This window comes from Dipteris shenzhenensis, chromosome 23, assembly GCF_047967505.1.
Source record: "Dipteris shenzhenensis isolate YYH24624 ecotype China chromosome 23, Dip_SZ_1.0, whole genome shotgun sequence".
Classification (NCBI taxonomy): Eukaryota; Viridiplantae; Streptophyta; class Polypodiopsida; order Gleicheniales; family Dipteridaceae; genus Dipteris; species Dipteris shenzhenensis.
In genome coordinates, this window is record NC_141618.1 from 35789504 (window position 1) to 35796171 (window position 6668).

Genomic DNA, 6668 nt, shown 5'->3' on the forward strand with positions numbered 1-6668 from the left:
GATCACTTGCAAGTAATATCAGGGATAAAGGATTACATTAAGTTTTGGGAGAAATGTGCAAGTGGAAAGAATGCATCCTATGAGTCCTACATTAGGCCAGTGATAGACTATTGGAAAACCATGATCAGTGAGCTCGAATAGGAAAACATCTCAGAGATACGAGTGTACAGAGAGTTTTGGCTAAGAACACAATCTCCTGATGAGGAGGATGATATAGATGCTTGCATTAATGATTTCCAAGGCTATGAGGAATGGAATGATCACTATTGTGGGCCTCTAAAAGGTAAGCCGAGGGAAGAGTTTAGACCATTGGTGGATGTTAAGCAAGGTGACTTCGTCTTGGTGAGGCCATCAGATCCTATATACCCTATATGGCTTGGGGTTGCCATATCAAGTGCCGAGATGGATGCTGCTTCTCCTAATTTCAAGAAATTATTAGTTCAGTATTGGGCACCATTAGTTAAGAGAAAGGGGCTCAGTGATGCAGATGCCTATGTTGATTGCTGGAACAAGTATTGGGCAGAGAATAGGTTGGATCCATAGGTATGGGAGTGTATTGATGCAATTGTCTGGTCATGGACATCAAAATCCATAAATAGACCCAAGAAGATCAAGATTCCACAGAGCGTATGTATCAAAGCACAGGAGAGATTGCTTGGTATCAAAGCATAGAAAATGGTGTTTAGAATCCACCAACAAAAATAATATGCATTATCGTCACCAAGGTAGTAGAACCACAGCGTTTTGATTGGGCAGAGAAACTAAATGCTACCTTATGGGCATATGGAACCACATTCAAGGTCAGTATAGGGAACACACCTTTTCAATTGGTGGACGGCCTTGAAGCTGTGGTCCCACTCGAATTTATAATACCAAGTCTACGCATCACAGTACAGGAACGCATGGGTCATGACCATGAATCCTTGAAAGAAAGGCTCTATCAAAGCATACAGAGACAAGACTAGTCGCCTACCATGCCATGACAACAGAAAAATGCAAAAGAAAGGCATGGTTTGATAGAAATCTAAAAGCTAAAGACATCAAGGAAGGTGACTTAGTCCTGTTATACAATGCCAAAGTACACAAGGGAAAACTGAAGTATCTAGGTCAAGGACCCTACTGAGTACGAAAGATGAATCCCATCAGAGCTGTGTTGCTAGAAACATTGGATGGAGCCCAATTCAACACAACAGTAAATGGGAGCCGACTGAAGCACTACTACATCAACACGCAAGCCATCCTCGACAAAAATGAATATTTGGGAAACCAAGTCTTCCTTAGTTAGGATTAGATTGTATCACGAGCACTCACTAGCATATGCATGTTTTTGCACATGTAATTTGCACTAGATTGTTACACGCACACTCACTGGCATATGCACGTTTTTGCACATTTAGGAAGACCTAATCAATTTCGTATTAGGGATGTTTGAGTCTTAGTCAAATAAGCATATAGTTAGACACATCACATGCACTCACATGATTTTGCATAGGCACATAATAGATTGAATCAATAATAGTATCACACACTTTCCATACTCTCAAAGCTTGCAATGAATTCACAAGCAGTACAAGAAGCTATGTCAAAACTCAAGATGAATTGGCAAAAAAGTCTGCAGCCTCCACAACGAGATCCCCACCAAACATCACAGCCGTCTCCTATATGCAAAAATATCAGACTTGCATACTAATTGTCTACAAGCTCAATGATATGGGTGCAATCGCATCTAACATGTATGCAAGATAGCAAGAAATGCCAGCCTCAACAATGCGACCCCCGCCAAACCTCTTCGCAAGAAGATTCAATGGCAGAGTCTGCAACCTCAGCAACGAGATCCCCTCTGAAATTCACAGCCGTCTACCCCTCCTTAAGAGGAGATAAGCTTCTTGACTACAGACTATAAATAATATGGTGCAAAAGCATTACAGCAGGAATGACTCGCATGCCACAAGCTAAACAACCACTGGATTACGCACATGGCATCGCAACTCTGAAATCAAAATAAGCCATAACCCGAGGACAGGTAATAAAATGGATCTGGGAGTATGTTGACTCTGTGCCAACATGAACTTATGTGGAAAGAGAATGTGATACGACTTTGTGTTACAACTTCTATATACGATTTCTACATGTAGAAAGAGAATGTGTTACAACTTCTACATGTAGAAAGAGAATGTGTTACAACTTTGTGATACAACTTTTGTATTACAACTTTGTGATACAACTTTGTGTTACAACTTTGTGATACAACTTTGTGTTACAATTCCTACATGTAGAGAGAGAAGCTCTCCAACTTGTATAACTACCCCATAATGGAATGAAGCCCACACTCTTTGGGGCATTGTGTTGAGTCTACTTTGGTATTCCAAGCATTTATCTCAAGTGTCCATGCTTCCTTGCACTCCACATCCAAAAGCATGTCCTAACCTTGCAACTCCTCCTCCCCTCTCCTCCAACCTTGCAACCCACCCTCCCTCTCCTCCTCCCTCCTTCTCCCGGCCTCCTCCTCCTCCCTCCTCCTCCTCCGTCCTCTCTCTTCTTTCCCCCATGATCTTACACCTTCTTCCTCTCCCACTCCTATGCTCCCCCTAAACCCTTTTTTCCTTATCCCTTAAACTCCATGATCTACGAGGGAGACGAGTTCTACTCCTTCTAAACCCTGGAACTTCTTCTAAACCGTGGAACCTTCTTCTAACCCTACAACCTCCTTCTGAACCTTGGATCCTCCTTCGAACCTTGGACTCCTAAACCCTTAAACCTCCTTTTGAACCTTGGAATCTCCTTCTAACCCTGGACTCCTTCTAAACCCTGGAACCTCCTTCTAAATCCTAGAACTCCTAACTCTAGAACCTCTCTATAAACACTGGAACCTCCTTCTAAACCCTAGAACCTCCTTCTAACTCTAGAACCTCCTTCTAACCCTTAGCTCCTCCTAAACCCTACAACCCCCAATGAAGGCATAAGCCTTCATTACCTCAATCATGATGATACATGTTCCTTTTACACATGCATGCACTTTGTTTGCTTACCACACTTAAGCCTACGTCTCTCACCGGAACACGACTCGAGGTCCTAAGCTACACATATACTGCAATCGATAACTCTAATATATCTATAGGTAACAAAAAGCCTTGGAACCCTACATACTGAGAGAACCCAGCCCTTCCTTAGAAAGCAGTAGGAAAGAACCAACAGATGCCATTTTCCCAATGTAGGCTTCCCTTTTGCATCTTCTAAGAGTGGGTACAATACAAGCATGTCCAATTTGCATCTGCACTTGTATCACAACCATACAAGCACTTGACGGTCTTCAAATCACTAGCTAGATGCCATTCAACTTGAAACGTTCTATGCCCATCCACAATTAATGTTTTTCCTACCTCTTGTCTTCGAATAATCGACGGGATGCCGGTTCTCTCCAAAACCCACTTCAATGACTCGTGGCACTCCTATGGGGTCTCAAAAGGCTGCAAGCCACCATATGTTCTTCTCAAATTGGACTGAGAAACCTTGCTCAACTTCCTCATCCCCTTGAGGAAAATGCAAGGCGTCATTCATAATACAAATGCTCACCCTCTCTAGCTTGTGCTTTTTTACCAACTAAGCTTCATCCATTTTTATAACAAATACTAGCTTGCCATCTGTACAATGAAAGAGAAATTCAGTAAGGATATAGAAATCAGAAGAAATAAAGTTGAATGTGGAGGGAATTTCTCTTACCTTCTTCTCTCATCCCATAGAATTTGACCATGGCTCTCTGCAAATTCTCTACATCCACATAAACATTATTGAAAGCATTCATCTCAAACATTTGGATGCCAGATTTCTTTTTACTCTTCCAAGTCATTGTGCCACTTACACAATGGTATCCTCCAAGCTTTTCTCTAGCACATTGGTTTGTTTCTTGATGTGCAAGCCTTACAGACCATGGTGTTGGCAATGGCATTGTAGATATCCTATACTTTTCCTCCATAGTAGACTTGAAAATTTTAAAAATAGAGTTACAAGCTTCACGACTTACACCAGCAGCATCACAAGCTCCAAGCACCTCCTTTGCTTGGACGCGGCCCTTGAAATCCTTCATTACCTCTCTAGCAACTTGCTTACGTAGCCCTTTTTGTCTAGCATCCTTCAACACTTCCATGACATCACTTGGCTTTATTAAACGTCTTAGAACACATGAAGGATCACTATCGTCCATTTCCATTGTTCCCATCACATCCTCCATGAAATTCCTAGAGTACAAATGAGTCTTAGTGGAAATAATGCAACACCACAAATCTTTTGGGGTAAGAAATTTTATTGAAAATTTAGGGAACTAAACTTGCAGCCCGTATTCTCCTCTTTCGGGCACCACTATTGATTGATAATGCATCCATAGATTGCAATTGTCTTTTCCTCTCCTTCAGTCCCAAAGGTGTTCCCTTCAACTTTTGTACTCGTTCTATCGACTTCTCTCGTTCCTTCTCCACAGCACGTTGAACTTGGCCATAGATAGACCTTTCCAAATCTTGTTTGCTTCTGGATTGATTCTTCCAATTCATGTCACTCCAAGTCCAGTGCATGTGCTTTGTCACTGAGTTCTTTGTTTTGCAATTGGAGATACTGCATACTATTATGCATTGCCACAATAGTAATATTTCCCAAATGTGCAAGTTCTTCTGCTTGGGCTCTCTGCACCTCGCTTGCTTGCATAGCAAATGTCTGAGAATGGTTCAATCGATTGCAATAACCGAGCAATCCACCATGTCCCTTGCCAACAAACCAAACAACATCATGCACTGTATGAAAAGGAGGACTCTTTTGGGTGGTAGGGTCTAAAGGATACAAGTTTCCATCCACCCAAAGGTCAAGATGCTTCTTCCCTTACAATCGAAGACTGTGGAGCACACCTTGAGGAGTTCCACTATATCCCAAAGAACGTGTGCTTGCATATTCTGCCTCCAGTTGTAGGTTCACATGGTACTTGTTGGATATGTCCTTGAATGGTGCCATGAGTACTTAAAGAGAGGTATCAGTGATGCAGGCTAAAATGTAGGGGACAGCTGGCAAAGATGGAGCAGTGAGAGGGAGAGAGTAGCAAGGAAGAGGGAGGAGGAGAAGCAGATGAGGGCAAGAGTAAGAGGAGGAGAAGAGTAGGGCGACAGGTGTAGAAGGGAGGGAAGGAGCTACTGTAGAAGGGAGGAGGAGGGGAGAGATGCTACAAGAGCGAGGAGGAGGGGAGAGATTCTACAGGAGGGAGGAGCAAAGGAGAGGGATCCTGGGCGGCTGGACAGGAGGGAGGAGGAGCCAGAAGGAGGAGGAGGTGACAGAAGGAGGAGGGGAGAGGGAGGAGGGAGGAGGAGGAGCAAGACGGAGGAGGGGAGAGGAGGAGGGAGGGGGAGGGAGGAAGAGGGAGAGGGAGAGGGAGGAGGAGGAGGGAGGGACGGAGGGAGCGAGGGAGAAAAAGTGAGGGAGGGAGAGAGAGAGAGGGAGGGAGGGAGGGAGATTCGAAATTTGAATTTCAAATTTCAAAAAGTGGCCTCCTCCCCTCATTGATGGGGGGAGAGGTGGGCTCAAATGTGGGCTTAACCCACCTAGGTTGGGCTAGTTAGGCCTTTTTGGGACCCTCCAAGCCCCTTGCATTAGCCCACTAAGCATTCCCTAATCCATTCCTTATGAGGCCCTTTTGAGACCCCAATTCTCCCTTAATGCACAAAACAAAAACCATGTGGTCATGCAAGTGCCTACATGAGAATATTTAGATGCACAGAACAAAAACCATGTGGTCATGCAAGTGCCTACATGAGAATGCCTTTGAGGAATTGCTTGGGGTGAATTGGGGATGTAGGTCAGGTGAACAAAAGGGTGATCTGTTTCAATGCCATGTATGTAAGGACAATGTGGTTGTCAAGTACCACATCTCCCACCAAATGTTATATTTTGCTTTCCAATATAGGCTCTAGAAGAAAACAGGTGCCAATTGGCTCCCCCTTGACTCTAACGACGATGATAATACAGGGGTAAGTTTATGTATTGGTTCTCATTTAGGAGATGTCAAGAATGTCACTGTCACATCACAGTGACGGTGACCTATTCTCATCTCAACGATGCCTTGTTCACAGTAGCTCCCCGACCGAGATCACTCATCTCAACAATGCCTTGTTCACAGTAGCTCCCCGACTGAGATCACTCATCTCAACAATGCCTTGTTCACAGTAGCTCCCCGACCGAGATCACTCACTGGCACATTACCTTGGCCAAGCAAAAGTGCACTTTGTGGTTATCCACAAAAAGTTTTCTCCACATGGCACTCATGACCTCCTAAAGTGCAAGGCCTTGTCACAATTGATTGGTCATGCTGGCATCAATCGCAATGCTGACAAGGTCATTTTGGTGAACCGCATGGCTGCCCTCAATGCCTTTGGAACCAATTTTCAAGGTATGGCATTGACAGCAGCAGCCATGTCCCTGGCCAGCAACAACAATAGCATGGACTCTCTATCGACTAGGTTTAGTGCTAGGAGTGTATTTGGAAATTCAAAGCCCGATGTTCTCAGTGTTTTAGAGAAGAGAGAAAGGCTCTGAAGCCTTATTGTATAGAAAATTTATTTTATATGAATACAGATATACTTTTTATACATTGCCCCATTTTGTGTTCTTTTACAAAATTTATTTTATACTATCAT